Source organism: Anolis carolinensis, chromosome 5, assembly GCF_035594765.1.
Source record: "Anolis carolinensis isolate JA03-04 chromosome 5, rAnoCar3.1.pri, whole genome shotgun sequence".
NCBI lineage: Eukaryota > Metazoa > Chordata > Lepidosauria > Squamata > Dactyloidae > Anolis > Anolis carolinensis.
Window position 1 is genome coordinate 72917032 of NC_085845.1, and position 17255 is coordinate 72934286.

General features: G+C 38.6%; 1 protein-coding gene and 1 long non-coding RNA gene across 3 annotated transcripts in view; one reads left to right on the top strand and one right to left on the bottom strand.

Moving 5' to 3' along the window:
• sgcz (sarcoglycan zeta) overlaps window positions 1-17255 on the top strand; it is a 700860-nt gene that overhangs the window by 534111 nt on the left and 149494 nt on the right. The window lies entirely within an intron of this gene.
• LOC134299263 (uncharacterized) lies at window positions 13935-16248 on the bottom strand. The gene is made up of 2 exons (XR_010006447.1): window positions 16082-16248; window positions 13935-14536 (listed from the first exon to the last, which is right to left on the bottom strand). It is a non-coding gene; the product is annotated as an uncharacterized LOC134299263 (long non-coding RNA).

The window sequence follows — 17255 nt, forward strand, 5'->3', positions numbered from 1 at the left end:
GGGAATGATGTGCATATCTCTTCCAAACATGAGTGTGTCTGATCAACCATGTATATCTGAAGCATTAAATGAATGCTTTCCTACTCAATTCTCATTTAATTTCAATAATACAAGCAGGTCAGAAAAAAAATATTCAGGCAGTTCATTTTCTCTGCAATGAGCTTGGATGTCTTTTAATTAATTTCTAATTCTAGTCCATCCTGATGAGATGAACCAGAAGGATACCATGGTCAATGAAATCGAAAGCCACTGAGAGATCTGGGAGAACCAACAGGAACACACTCCCCCTGTCTAGCTCTCTTTGTAGGTCATCCACCAAGGCAACCAGATATTTCTCTGTTCCATAACCAGGCCTGAAACCAGATTGAAATGTATCTAGATAATCGGTTTCATCCAAAAAAATCCTGGAGTTGGGAGGCCACCATACACTCCAGAACCTCGCTCAGAAATTGAAGGTTGGACACTGGCCAATAGTTGTCCATTATAAAGGGGCTTAGGGATGGCTTTTTAAAAATAGACGCCCCAAATTGCCTCCTTTAGACAAGTTGGAACTTTGCCTTGTTCCAAGGAGGCATTGACCACCACCTTCACTCACTCTGCCAGCCCCCTTCTGTCCTGTTTGATCAGCCAGGAAGGGCAAGGGCATTGTTTCCGCCCTTTGAAGGGAAGGCAACACAGGAAGGCTCCCATGTTGCCATGGTGGTGACATGCACAGGATCACTTCCCTTTTTGGCACAGAGCCCAGCCGGAAGTCCCTTTACGTTGTGTGAGGGGCTCCATGCTGAAAGGAAAGGTGAAGCAGAATACAATGGGCAAATTGGTCTGTTTGATGAGGTGGCTAAATGTGTAAGCCTTGTGGAATAATGCTTTCTATCATAGATGGGTGCCATCATTTCTTATTTGCTCACATTTTGAATATAGATTGAATTTGTGATCACATTTCTTAAAATTTGCTAAACTACAAATTGCAATTTGTAACTAAGGCTGAATCTACCCAGATGATTATAGAGCTAATCCATGCCAAGAGAGGGGGAGGGGGAGAGGAGGAAACCTATCTTCTCAACCCCTCCTTCCCAGTGCTCCCCATCATCCTAGTCAATGTCACAAATTCTGTCAAAGAGATCAACCTCCCCCAACTTTGATTAATGTGGGGCTAGATCACATTAAAGTGGCCTTTCCTTGCCTTGGCCATGCAGCCTTTAGCCACTGTGGGACTCATCCATATGTATACAGACCTAAGTGGCTAGTGTGGATGGGGCCTCAGACATCTTTATAGGAAAGGACATCAGCAGTCATTCCACTAGTTATTCCATATTTTGGAATCTCCCTTGAATTGGTTATGGAATGCTTCATAGATTTAGAAATCATGAAAGGTATCCATTTGAAGGTCATAGAGAAACCACTTTCATGGCGACCTCTTCACATGGCCCATAGGGCCATGCTGTTTCACTATCAGTTGCCGGTGAAAGGGAAGGTGCGTGAGGTGGCTTATGGTGACCTGCGTGCCCTCCTTCCTTCCCTCGTCATATGGTGGGGATAAAACAAGGCATGTTGGTGCCCTGTCCATTTGTTGATGGGGTCGCTTGGCAGGCCCCATCAACAAATGGAAGAATTGGGTGAAAAAAGCCCTGTGCGAAGAAGTTCTAGATTTCTCTTCATGGGTACAGAATCATATCCAGAACAGATTACATGTGTACGCACATCAGGGAGGAGGGAGGGAGACATTTGGTTAGAATCTTACTAAATCCTATTGTATGTGTAATAGTGCAATTGTTAAATGTCCTCATACCCATCAATGCACATTTTGGTATAATTGAATTAGGATTTTAATAGGTAGGTAATGATAGGAGAAGTTTTAGGTTTACAGTTAGTTTTATGTTTTTCACTATTTTCACTCATGCAAAAAGAAAATGTTAGGACAGAGAAGCTTAGAATAGAAGCAACTAATTAAGTATAATTTTAAAATAAATCCTCAGTAATGAAGCCACTTGAGTGTATTTAGAAAATGCAAATATCATAGTTCCGATGTAACATTTGACACAATCAAAAGTTTATCGTTATATAAGTGACCTCTGCATAATTTATTTTATTTTATAGTTACATAAATGAACCTCTGTGTAATAATTTTTATGTAAAGGGAAAATACATTTCAATGTGAAATGCAATCCCAGGAGTATATATCAAAGTATAAATTAAGTTACTGCAAGAAAGAAGGGGTGGGGGGAGAAAGAAAGATCACTACAATCTTTTATTAGGTGACTAATTCATTTTTTTTCCCAGAGGCTAGAACTTATATGTACTAGGCACAAAATGTTTTATAAACATGCTTAGCCTCCAATGATTTTTTTTAAAAAAAACCAACCCTAAATCATGGCTCTCTTTGCCTTTGGTCTCACCTACATAGGTTCGTCTACATGGGTCCCCTAACTATTTACATGAGTCAGAGATGGCCATACACATCATCCCTAACTCATTACATGTCAGAATCCATTTGATCCAAGTGGGATGAGACTGCTTTGCTCCTGATGGATCATCACCTTACTGCCTGTGTCACTGTTGCTGCTGTGAGACAGCTGCAGAGCTACTTGAGAACTCCTGGCCATCACAGGGCCTCCATCAACAGAGAATGACATCATGTTGACATCAACCTGGAAGAAGGATTGCCTACTGGTACCCCTGCTGATATTAGTATGAGGAACCCATGATGGCCTGAAGCTCTCATGGAGCTCTGTAGCCATTTGCTAGCAGCAATATTGGAAACATAAGCCTGTTTTTTCTCTTTCCCCTGTGCTGATGAGCACAGGAAAAAGAAGATGGTGGCAGTGGCCCGTGTAAACAGCAGACTGGATCGAATTGCAATTCATCCTACTGTCCACACTGGGGCAAAGCTGTGATGTTCCCCCAGAGTTTCAGATAAAACTCCAGAGCAATTCTCAAGTTTTTTAATGGCAGGCTAAACTAGTTTACTTCATGATAATAACTGGAAGTGGCAAATTAATATGAAGATTGCCAGTAATGACTGCACAGTGAGTACTGGTTATTCAGTCCATGTAGATGAGCCCTTTGAAATCAGTTAGGCTTATACTTGCTTAATTTAGAATGTGTACCTCCTACATGATTTTGCTTGGACAGCTATGTTTATTCATACTTTACTACATACTGCTTTTGCATTATTATATTTAAAATATGTCAGAATTTTCCTATGCCTGTTAACTCAGAAGCAAATCTTGTATAATTATTTTTCTGGAGGTAATAAGTTTCTGCTATAGATTCAAGGCCACAAAAGCAGTTAATTGCTAATATGGTTATATCTTTAAAAGTAACAGAAATTGCCATTCCCATGCAATAGATGTAATCTCTCATTGTGAAACTTGTTTATTGGTTATTGGGCAATTTGAAAAGGAATAAATTACTGGCAACTCATTTGTTACAAGGAATCAGTTATTTCCATCTAGTTGCTTCAAATATCTCAGAAGCCAGCTGTGCTCATTTTAGTAAGACAACCACCTCATTAGATGAGATTATTTTAACATCCTAGGATGCATCCACCCCATCTGGAGGACTGATGGACTTGCTACCCATCAGACAACACAAGGGATTTTCCTGTGGAAAGCTGTCCTCAAATGTGGCCTCCTCCCAATGGCAACGCTTTCCCCATGTCAAGAGGAAAGCATTGCCGAGAGGGAGCTATGCATAGGGTGACAGATTTTCCCCACTGCTCACTCTTTCCTCCCCAGAACCCTGGCGAAGTGGGACACTTCACCAAGACTTTATGATGTCATTATTCTCAGGAAAATGAGTGTAGAACTGTTATCTTCACTTAAAAAATTGGACCTCTAAGTGCCAGTTCTTTAATTTATATAGGCACACCAAAAGCCAGGACATAAAACGGATCACGGTTTTCCCGGATTGTACAAGCCTAGTAGTTGCACTGCTTTGCAGTTAATTCCAACCTGACCCCCCTCTTCCTATCTCTATTTATTGGAAAGAAACTGCCATGATTAATAGGGGTTTGTTCCCTTATCACTTTGGAAGGGACTAGCTGCAATTCCCCCCTCTCTGGGAACTGGGTGATTTTCAGAGTCCCAACATATTCCCTAAACTAGGGACTACATAAGCAATGGTCACTCCAAATTCTTTAACCAAACCTATACACTGGGGATTCCATGCAGTCCAATATACTAGTAACATTATGAGCATTATTTGACCCAGTAGAAAGTATTGTAATTCTTTTGTACAGGGGTGTCCTCTTACTCAAATCTATGAACTTAAGCCTCTTCCATCTGCATTAAGGCTATGCAGACTGAATATGCAGCAAATTGGGATGATGTTACTAATTGAACATCTCGTATCTGAAATCCTAAAAATCTGAAATGCTCCAAAATTTAGATAAATACATAAAGGGATATGAAGCAAAATATACATATGCAAACACAAGTATTCCAAAATTGAAAAAACTCCAAAATCCAAAACATTTCTAGTCCCAAGCATTTTAGATAAGAAGTACCCAACCTGTACTTGGAAAGTTTCAGTGATATTGAAGCAGGGCTTGATGTTAGTGCTACATCCTTAACTGCATCCTTATTTGTTGAGAAGGCAATGAAAAATATCAACCTGCTTCTAAAACTAAATATAGGTATTTGATGACTTTTGATGCATTGGAGTCACAGGAAATGAACAGGTGGGCTGAAGGAGTGAGTTATCACACACAATATGTCTCATTTTGAAACCATGAAGGTAAAACATACATATATACACTGTAGGTTATGAGGGAAAGTGGGGTAGGTGTTAACACATGGCAGTGTTAACATATGGCAGTAGTTCTTAATTAATTTTCTTCTCCAAGAAGGAAATGAATAGTTTTAGCCATTTTCACTGTATACAACACTTGAAAAGCTACACTATTTTTGAAAGCTGTTCATAGTTCAGGGCTTATTTTCTGTAAGAATTGCTGTCTTCTCATTGGGTTTCTTCTCACCAAGATTTCCCTATATTCAATAATAACAATTTTTCAAATATACAAAGTCTGTGATTCTTAAGCTGAAAGTATGGCTAGGCAACTGGATTCTAAACAGGAATGATCTGGATTGGATCCAGATTGGATCAGATTAATACTTACTATGAGATTCATGTGAAGTCATTTGGATCAGTTTGTTTGTTTGGTTGCATACTGCAAGTCACTTCTGCCCCTATGTCTGATCACTAATGTTGAAGATAAGAGAACATTTCAGGTCAAGAAGATGTGAACTCTGATTTGCGGCCCCGGAATGCTTTGCATGAAATGCAGGTTGTAGTTTGCAGGTCATGAAAATTTTCATAGAATAAAAGCTATTGTCTGCAGACTCAGAAAATTTTCCATGGTACAGGAACTTTTGTTTGCAAACTGAAAATTGGAAAGCTGTTACATAGGCCTAGGCTGCTGTTTGTATTATGGGAAGCTATTGATCAGCATCTTAATTCAGGAGACCACATAAAATTGTGTTGTGCTTTGTTAGCTTCATGGGAAAATGATTGAATTAGGAGAGACCTTTTCTATACCCACCAATGGAAACAATGTATTATTTTAAAAATGTGGTCTTATATGCTGTGCTATCCTCATTATGGAGGCCTGCTAGGATAGCTGCTAATGGTGTTTCCCAGTGCCAAGAAAAATCCCTAATTTTTCTTAAAGCCTTTTGAATGTAATGATTCCATTATCTAAAAAGTACAGTAGAGTCTCACTTATCCAACATAAACGGGCCGGCAGAATGTTGGATAAGCGAATATGTTGGATAATAAGGAGGGATTAAGGAAAAGCATATTAAACATCAAATTAGGTTATGATTTTACAAATTAAGCAGCAAAACATCATGTTATACAACAAATTTTAAAGAAAAAGTAGTTCAATACACAGTAATGCTATGTAGTAATTACTGTATTTATGAATTTAGCACCAAAATATCACGATGTATTGAAAACTACAATACGATGTATTGACTACAAAAATGCGTTGGATAATCCAGAACGTTGGATAAGCGAGTGTTGGATAAGTGAGACTCTACTGTATGACATATTTATTAAACTAGTCATATTTCAGCAATCTACCTCCAGCCTTCTCTCCTCTTCCTCCAGCTCTAGGGTAATGTCATGCTTTTTTCCCTTCCAATCTGAATTCGCACCATCCCTATCACATCAGCTAGCCCATCAGACTGCATTTTATCAAACACTTTCCATTTTGTTTTTGCCAATATTATTAGTTTCCATTCCAGTAAATTACAAATTAATTAAAAATAGTATTTCTGACTCTTTCTCTTTTTTATCCATCCATCCACTTAATTATGACATTCTTTCTGTCTCCAGAAAAGATAATTCTTCTTCTCCCACAATCATTGAATTCTCCAGTACCTCTGTTATCCCCATACCTTTTTCAGTCTCAAAACTTTTAATCTATTTTATTGTATTTTTTTCTGCCCAAACTGAACAATCCATGCATCAAAATCCACATACCACCACCTCCTCCTCGTCCTCCTCCTCCTCCTTCTCCCTCCCTCCCTCCCTCCCTCTCTCCTTTAGCTACTACTCTCCACTTCTCCTCCATTCTTTATCTCTGTTATGATTGAGCCTCGTGGCTCTGTTTTTGACAGGCGTGGGCGTAAGACTCCTCGAGAGTCGGATACTCTCGAGGAGCGAGAGAGAAAAAGACTGCGAGACATATTTGCAGCACCCTCTGACGAAGAGTCTTTCGAAGGGTTCACGGAGAGAATGGAGGAAGGGCTGGTTAGCTCAGAGGAGGATGAGATGGATTGGACTCGGGTAAGGGAGGAATTGGGGGCCACTGGCCATGATGGGACAGAAGATGAATGGGGACCTTCAGGATTAGACCCATGGCTTAGCTGGAGGGATGGGACGGGATCCACAGCTGGAGATGCTGTTGGGCGTAGTCAGAGGTGTTCCAGCTCTGACGAGGAAAGTGATGAGGAAACGCCCGGGTTAAGGAGGACAGCTGACAGTGATGAAGATTTGTAACTGGCATAAAATGGGGCTTGGGAGCAATTGCAAATTGCGTCGGGCAAGGTAATCTGGGCAAACGCTTGGGATCCGTGTGTGTGTGGGACGCTTCCCTGAAGACTTGTGTGCTTTCCTGTGCTGTGACGTAAGTTGATTGAAATCCAGGGTCAGACGGCGGGAGGGATTGTGTGGGCATTTGTTTGTGCAAACCTGTGCTTACTCTTATTAGCTTGACCTTCCGTCGTCTTTCTGACGGACGCCATCTCCTGCTTTGAGAACCCGGACTGAACTGACCACGGCTTGTCTTTCCCCCTTCTTGGACTTGGAAAAACTACAAACGTCTGCTTCTGGCTTTGATTTACGGAACGGAACTGGTCTACTCTACTTCTACAATCCTTGGCTGAATTGCTCGTGTTGGAGATCCTGTCTACTGTGTGTGTGTGGGAGCGACGCAAGTTACTCTAAGCACAGTGCTGGCAGCAGAGAGGAATCTGCTGCCAATTAGTTGCATTCTTTGTATCTTTTGTTCCTTGGCTTTCGTTCTGTTAATACCTAGGCTGAAGCAAGCAGTTTGTTTTTACCCGGATTAAACTCCGGTTTAATCCGGTTTATCTTTTGAACATTTACTTTTGTCCCTTTTTGCTCCTAAAGGCAAAAACTGCCTGGCCCTTGTGTTTTTACGGGCATTTTTGAGTTCTGTAATCTAATAAACTCTGTTACTTTGAATCTTGTGGCGTTCTGTCCTTGACAATCTCTGTATCTCTACATTTGTCTATCTATCTATCTATCTATCATCTATCTATCTATCTATCTATCAATCATCTATATACACACACATTTATCCAGAGAAAGGGCATGTGTGTCTAAAGCATATACATTCAGTCTCCAAACTGCCCACTCCTCTATACTCTAAAATTGAATCCATCATTTAAATAATTATAATAATTTTTCTTCTCTTCAATTTCCCCTCTCCCCTCCATATATCCACATTTGGTTTGTTATAAATTATTATTCATCTCTCACATTCATTCACCCAATCAGTCTGGGCTCTGTGTGGAAAGGCCCCAGGTTTCTCTTCCATCTTGTATGGTAGTTTAAATGTAACAGGTTTTCTCCTTCACCTTGAGAACTCATTCCTTTTGAATCCCTGTCAGGCACCACTAAGGAGAGATAAACCACATGCTATACCAAGGAATTAAGCTAGCTGCAATCATCCTGGAGAGTATGTGCCAAAATCAAGTTTCCTGGCCAAATTTTGCAAATCACAAGCTTTGAACTGGGCAAGGATAAGTGCATGTGGAGAGGAACCAACAGCCACAAACTTCTTGCCTGGCTAGAGATCTAATAGTTTGGCTCCAGTCTTCAGTTCAGAGTCAAGGAATGGCAAATCCAGCTGGAGTCAAGAGATCTAGTAACTTTAAACTATGAACTGCTTCATCTCTCACACTTACCCCCCAAAAATAATTTCAAGATTTTCCTTTTTACTACAGAGCATGCAAAATCTATGTGAGTGCACTCAATGCATTCTATTTTGTTAGAATATAGATCCAAAGCTAGTACTTGCTACAGGGAAAAATCAATAGATGAATTGGTGGTGCATATCCAAATTCACTTATTACAAGGCCAAGTAAATAAATATTCAACATTGATTCCCAGTTTTGAATAGCAATATTCATTTTAATTTCTGGGAGAGAATGTTTGCCAAGTTGCTGTGGTATTCACTTGGCTTCCTATATTCTCTACTCTGCCAAAGACTCTGCTAAGATTTTTCTTTTTAAAAGAGAGACAGGGCTGGGCCAATCCATATGGACAGAGTCTTACATATCTCAAGCCTGAAAATGTCAAGCCATCCTACTGAAGGAACTTAAAGGATTTTTAATTAAGGAATGGCCACCCCAAATTTACTATCATGTTCTCAGATAGTAAATGTGAAATAGTCATATGGTGACTTCTTCAGGAGGTAAAGACAATTCTTCCATGTTGGGAAATTACCAGATGTAATATGGTTTGAGAGATTACCAATGATTTTATTGTGTGTGTGGCTTTCTTTTTATTTTCATTTTGTTTTGTTGTTTGCAAGTACTGTATGACCTCCATATCTGCAAAATTGATATATACAGTTTCACTTACCCACAGTTTCACCTATTCGTTTAGGCCTTCCTATACAAGCTACACTCTTTTTCAATATCTCTGTCATTTGTCCCCTTGAAAATAATAGGATTTATTCACTTACCCCATAGAAAGTTTGGGAAGATATCCCTGTGGGTATCGGGGTCCTACTGCAGTAGGAAAAAAGGAATTTGCAAAAACATAAAAGACACCCCCACACAGATCCTCCAAAATGTATCTGCAATTTATTTAGATTCCTACCCCATACCAAGCATCTTTGTCCCCCACAAATCTTTGTCCCCCACAAATTCAGAGAAACACCACTTTGAACAATATTGGACCTGTGTGTGTGTGTGTGTTGAAGTCATTAATAAGCAGAACTAAAGAATTCTGCTTTTTTACAGCAAATATAGCAAATTATTTCAGCTTTTGCCATCTTTGTTTGCTCAAGATCAATCTAAACGTCGCACAACATGACAGTTTAAAACATTCAATTTCCAGCATTCTCCAGTGGATTATGATATTTCTTCTAAATAAAGCTCATATAATATTAGAGTTAAGCCTTTGAATCTAAAAATTCCCCTTCTTGTTAAAAATGTCTGAAGGATAATGCATCTCAATATCAAACAGAAATGAATGTTTATGAATATGTCTAAAAAGATGAACCAAAAATTCTCCTCTCACTCTTCATGTATGTTTGTGTTTGTGTATAATTTTGAAACATTTAAATACACAGAAAATATCCCATTGATTCTGTTGTTGTTGTAATGTTTATTCAGACCTTGTCAGAAAGTGCTATGAAAAATATTTGTGTCAACATGTTGAGAAACAAATGATTGTTTAACACCCTTTTCTCCACTATAGTTGGACCAGCGAGCTGCAGGGATATGCTCCCAACTTCACATGAATACGTGAAATGTCAAATAATAATAAATCCTATTATTTAAATCCTAGACCACAAATGACAGGGATACTGAAAAGAGGGTACAGCCAGCACAAGAGGGTCTAACCACCTCATCTCACTAAAAAAAAAAAAAGCATCCCAGGACATTTTGAGGCTTCTTTGGAACAGAGCCCCATGCCAGCAATCACATGATTCTTTGGATGCTTCCTCCCAAACATGAGAGCTCCAATGGAGCCAGCATACTTCTGCCCTGATTGGGTGATGCTTCCCCTCCTATGCGGGGAGACAGAGTCCACCTTTGCAGCTGTCATTTCGCTGGTTGTTTAGGTAGCTTGTTAAATTAAGGTTTTTTTTTTAAAAAAAAAAACCTACAGCCCACCTCCTGAATTATATAATTTATATTATATTCATATGTAATGTGATGCACATACACATACCTATTTTAAATGTTCATGCAATTTAATTCATTCTGAGCAAATAAAACCATGTAGTCCATTAAAAACCTTGGCATTACTTTCTGCCACTTTCATTAAACTGTACCTTTATCTGTACTGGCCAATGCCTCTTTTGCTGGTTAGCTTTCAAGATTTTATTAATGTTGTAAAAACAAAGTCATCCATAGTGTTATAAGTGTCAGATTGATAGGGCACTACGGTAATGAGTTGGTTCATTGTCAATGAGCACTACATAATGTTGTCTTAATCACAAACTCTGCCAATAGGGACCACTCATTCAAAGTTTTACTGGAGCCTGTATAGTATCTGCCATGAAATTAAGTTGGCTGCACTCCACAGTCCTTGATGATTCATGATGTTGCCCTTGGTTTTCTATACTTTATTGCCGTTTCTCTGAGGTCATCCTCTTGAAAAACTAGTTTTTGAGCTCATCATTTTTGGTGGCACTCCTTTTATGAGTTCACTGAAATATTGCTCATTTGCAGAGATGTCCAGCTTTCTTACTGGAAACTGTGTGATATTATTGGCCAAGGATGTTCATTTTCAAGGAACAGTTTTGAGAGCAATCATCATTTATGTATTCTTGTCTTGAACTGAAAAGGCATCAGGATGTTATTTATGCCTCAGAAAGTTTATTTTTCAAATTACAATTTAGGACATCAGTAAACCATGACAAGGTTGTAGTCACTCCTAGCTGAGGTTCAAGATAAACACTAGAAGTGTGCATTTTACTTGTCTCATAATTTGGATCAAATTTGTTAAATTTTTGTACTTATGAGGTAATATACAGTACGTGGGTGTGGCCTGCACCAAAATTTAAGAATCAAAACTTACCCCATGCTTTTTCATTTTACTGTTGTAAATCTCAGAAGGCTCCCAAAGTCAGTTTCCTTTTTAGCTAAAAGAAGCAAAGCAAAGGCAAAAAGGCTACCTTAGTGCTTTGCCTTGCCTTTTCTCTAAATTAATGGAATCTCGGTATTGGGAACATGAAAAGGTGTGAGTAGTGTTTTCTGGGAACAGCACTGAACTCTGGGAAATGTAGTTTGGGAAGGAAGGCTCTCTTTGCCAGAGAATTCAAAACTCCCTGCCCTAAACTACATTTTCCAGAATACATCAGCACCAGAAGGCACCAATCAGGGTAGCAGAGAGAGATATTAGTCCCTCCCTAACAGCAGCCAGTGAGAGTTTTAATGAATGGTTGAATCTGCAAAGAGGACTGACAGATACTTCTCGTAAGTAAATCTCTGTGCTGGTCTTTGAAGAAATCCCTAAATGGATGGCCCTCATGCTATAAGACAAGCATATTAATTAGTTTAGAGGCTGGATGGCCACCTGTCAGTAGAGTTTTGAAGTTTCCTTTCTGTCTGGAAGAAGGCTCTTGAGGGTCCATTCCAACTCTTGGTTTCTGGGAAAGTGTAGAATTGGTCAATATTGGTTCATATTGATTAATATGAGAGACATTCAATTAGATAGCTGTTATGGTTTTAAAAATGTTTTTGTCAAAACTTTTATTAAATTCCTAAAATCAGTAGATGTATGAATATTTCTGAAAATTGGGGGGAATGATCCCCTGTTATCTCCTGTTATTATATAGAAAATTCAAAGAAATAGCTCTTCTAGTGTTTTTTTTTAATGTTGTTTTTAATTTTTTTTGGGGGGGGGGATTCCGCAAAAATTCATAGATAAGTGAAATGTTCAGAAATTTGGTGGGTTAACAGTGGTACATGTGTTCTACTATTTTAGCAAGTTGCACACCAATAGCTTTAAAAATGAGGGTGAAAGGAACCCCTGAAGTTTCCCCAATTATAATAATTTATGCGCCGTTACTGTAATGAAATAGTAACCAAATTTCGTTACTCTCATTATAGTAACGAATTTTTCACCATGCTGTAGAAACATTTTTAAATTGAAATGCCAGTGCCCCCCACTTTTGTAATAACTTTTGAACCTTTTTTATGGATCACACATCTCTAGTGAACACACAAAAGTCAGCAAACATTACAAGTATATAATATAGTTCATATCAGGTGTAGAAAATATAGTTCAAGCCGTTAATCAAAATGATCAGATTACCCTGCTAAACATGGAAACAGAATAAAAGAGATGAGAACAAAATAAAAAAATAGAGATACATAACTTGCCTTTCATTCATCCTGGACGAGCCCATAGAAAAGCCTTATGATTCACATGCATCAGAAATAAGTGAATTCAAAGAATATGCAGGTACTAAAGTACCTGAGTTACATCTTTGGCCTCATCTTTGAGCAGTTTCTCAAAACTTTTTCTGGCAGTAGAAATGTAAGGGAATTGATATGGTCTGTTAGTGAAAGCTGGCTTCAAGTAGCAGCATGTTCTGTGGCTCACTCAAGATTCTTTTGCTTTTTGTAAATGTACCCTTTTGCAATAGTTAGAAGCACAAAATTCTGAGAAATGAAAACTACAGCAAACTCTACAATTATCACAGTGTTAACACAGTCCAGATATTAAGAATGAAAGACACATAATGTTTTTATGCAAGTCCACCAAGAAAAATCATATTCTTAACAACATAGATAAATTTTACTAGAGAGAATTTCATAATTATCCATAGTTTAAGTTAGGAGAAAATAGAGGGCAATTTCTACTTTTCAGCCATCATCAGAAAAGAAATGAAACAAACATATTTCGATACTAATGGAATTGGTAGGATCTATTGTTGTGATCCATATTGGAGAACATTATCCGGGCCAAATGAGTTACTTTTTATCTTAAAGCTCCTGGATACAATTGTAAATATTTCTGCAGAAACCAATTAAAGAGTTTGTTTCCAAAAGTTACCAAACACATCAGAACAGATTTTGTAGGAATAAAAGAGTGCTGAGAATATACATTATTTTACTATAAAATGCCATTTTTGAGCCCTTTACTGAAATGAATTGATACATTTTGATAACTTAGATCTGTACACAACATTCTACTCCTAGCCAACAATGAGCTGACAACTATAATTCATGTTTCAATTTTGGGAGGATTTGGTACCTTTTGGAAACCAACTCCACAGCTAACTACCAAAATAAGAAGGGAAAAAAGGTTTTCTCTACTGCTTTTGTCATCATCATTTTCTTTAAAATATATAAATGCATAGTAAGGGTAAAGGTTTTACCCTGACATTAAGTCTAGTCACGTCCGACTCTGGGGGTTGGTGCTCATCTCCATTTCTAAGCTAAAGAGCTAGCGTTGTCTGTAGACACCTCCAAGATCATGTGACCAGCATGACATGACCAAGATCATGTGGCCAGCATGGAGAACACCTTCCCACCTGATCTACTCACATCTGCATTTTTTTTTAACTGCTAGGTTGGCAGAAGTTGGGGCTAACAGCAGGAGCTCACCCCACTCCCTGGATTCGAACCGCTGACCTTTCAGTCAGCAAGTTCAGCAGCTCAGCAGTTTAACCCACTGTTCCACTGTCCCACAAAATTTGTCTGAGCATGCAGTACTGTTTTAATTAGTTTTACTGATTAAATGAAATGGGGAATAATGATTCTAAAGGAGACAAAGCAAATGTTTGCCTCAGAACAACTCAAAATGCCTTCTAATGATCCAAGCATCCCCCAAAACATGGTGAGAATGTTCTTGGTGGACATTTAGGACCAAAAATTTTTAGCAGGTGCATTGGATATTACAGCCCTTTGAGGTCTCCTGTAGGATTAATGCAGCCCCCTTTCCTCCATAAATAAGCCAAACTGACTGCACAAAACTTGGCAGCATTATAGCTTGTAACCGGGGTGGTATCTGAGAGCAGCAAGTTGGTGTAAAATTGTCCTTACTGGCTTGGGTAAGCATAGCAAAGGCACGATGAGTCTAGATCGAATGTCCCTGCAGAACAGGCAGTGGAGGAGTGCATACTCAGTTGTTTCTATTTGACCCAAGTCACAAGGGCCAAATCTCTGAATAGGGGGTCTTCCAGTATCTGCCCTCGAGTACAGCTGATGGAATGGCATGACTTTGAGCCAGACTCAAGACCCTCTGATGATTGGGAGCCTCTGGTATAACTACGTTCTTCAGCTACTGGAGATTTCAAACTGGAATAACATGGGTCCTGTGTAAAAGAGAGGCAGAGTTTCTGGACATGTAAAAGAAGAAGAGGTTTCATCTCAAATATTTTTTCCTTAATTTTCCCAGATAAAAATCTTTTTTTACACACCCTGGGATTCTCTCTCTCTCATCCTTCTGCATTTGCAGCATGATTTCTCCTTTACCCTCCTCCTTCCCTAAGCCTTTTGGACTCGGCTATTGGCATTTCTTAGCCAAAACAGCACCACTACTGGCAGACCTCTCAACTGGCAGAACTCATTGATTAGCCAACAGAAGAGTTCTGCTGACACAAAAACATCTCTGCAAGAAGAAAAAGCTTGAGCTTAATCTTAATTCCCTACAGCCAATACATTTTTGGAGTTACGATTATGTTGTTCATTTCTTTTCCTGGTCTTAATTAAAATCTGTTTTTATGTTGCTGTATTCATTTAAAAACACTTTCAATTCCTGCTCTTTATGAATGTGAGGCACTTTGGGAAGATTCTGACATCTTGAATAACAGTGTACAAATCTCTCAAGTAAATAAAGGAGAGATACAGTTTCAAGAAAAATCTTTAAAGGATTTTCTTCCTTTAATTTTCATCTAACCCTGAATAGAATGGGCTCTGGTTCAGGAAGCTGCATATGCTACTGAGAAATAGAAATTCACAAGCCAGCAACACTGAATGCTCTGCTGAAGACAATAAGACTTGGCAAAGTTTGCTGCCTTTCTTGACTCATGGCCAATGTTTGCAACACTTTTTACTACAGTGTACCCAGTCTGTACTGGCGTTCATTCTTGTTTTAGTGAAATATTATAAATCTGATTTCCTCATCTCTAATTGTAATACTCAGCAGTAGTTTGCATTTTCTGCTAATCACTCACTTCCTAAACTGTATACAAGTGGCTAGTAGAACATAATATTTATCATGAAACTAATGTGATAAAAAGGATTCCTGATTAGATTTCCTATAGGTCTTTTACACAGTCCAAGTTATGCATGAATATGGTGGGGTTTGGATCAAAGGTGTACCACTGGATGGGATTTTTTCATGTAATGTTCTTGATCTGCTCTATTTTCAAATGGCACCCCTCCTGAAAGCATACTTTGCTCTAAGGGAAATTATATACAAGCACCCAAAATTACCTTTTTCAGCACCTTGACCCCATTCAGTTCTAGGCATCTACATGTTCCTTTTACATGAAAGGATGCTGATGGCGGTGATGTTAACAGGGTAGTAAATCTGCACTGGGGTTTAGTCTAGTCTTAATGTTTAAAGACCCTCTCAAAGTGCTCAATTTAGGAAACACCATGGACAGCTCTTTTAAAGTTTGGACAAAATTTCAGGTAGATACCATCACTCAAATGCCATCAGAGACATCTATTTCCACTCTTGCATTAGATATGCTTTTCTCTTTAGCATTTGAATCATTAAAGACTTCTCTGTACCGTACAGAATCTACCACTGTGATACTAATCTGCTACTAGGGTCTAGACATTCCTTTTTTTCCCTATAGATAAGCAGATAATCATTGTATTTGAAGTGGCTGAATAAGTCACTTTCTTACACAATAAAGCTCAGCAAAACAGCCTGCTGCCTGTACAAGCTGCACTTAGAGAAAGATGCTCTTTGGACCTTGGCTTTTTTCACATCAGGAGGCAATCCCAGCATGAAGACTCATGCCAAGTGCAACACTGGGAGGCAGGAGAGAGAAGGAAGCTTAAGATTAAGTGATTCTTGTAAGAATATTGGCTAGCAACACATTGAAAGTCACAGTGACATCATTCAATTTAACTGTATCACAAAGGAGTGCTAGAGTCACAATTGTCCCATTGATCAGTGCTCATCCTCCTTGCGTTCCTCTGTGAACAGGAGGAAATGAAGTTGTGACTTTGGAGGTATGCCCATTGTAATGGGTAATTACACCTGCGTAAGTAAACTTTTCATAGGCTCACTGATGATTGATTAAGATTTTTTTATGCTTTTGTAATTTTTTGTTGTTTTAAACTGCTGTTTGATTATCCTGTTTTATGTAATGATGTATGTGTTTTAAATTGACTATTTTATGATGTTATGATGTTGATTGGGCTCGTCCCCATGTGAGCCGCTCTGAGTCCCTTTGGGGAGATGGAGACAGCATACAAAAATAAAGTTATTATTGTTGTTGTTGTTGTTGTTGTTGTTGTTAAACCAGTCATATAGATAATAAGCTCATACCCACATAATGACTAAACTTGACATAACACTATATGCAAACAATTTTAATATTTCCATTAGTGTAACGAAAGGAGGATTTAATAATTAGAGGGAGTTCATATCTATCTGTTGTTCTGTAGCCAATTTTATGCTCAAAATTCTACTCTCCTTGCAGTACCTGCTATTCTCTTAAAAGTGTGTTTATTTACCATTCAAAGTGATGTGAAGAAACTGATGCTATTTTTTCACAAAACAACTACATGAAAAGTTTGCACAAATAAGACCCAAATTGCAAATAGCCTTCGAAAACTGTTGAAGAATTGCTCACAGCACAAAGAAGATTGCTGAAATTACTCCTTGCTACCTTTGAGAAAAATTAGAGGAGAATTACATTGCTACCAAATTTAGGTTATGCGAAATCCTGAGATTTGCAGTTTATTTAGGAGCATTAGAATTCTCAGCCAAAGAGCCCTAGTGCCTCACCAAAAATTCTATAAAATGCAGCTATGCAGTTATAAGAGGAATCATTGTGCTATTTTTGTGTT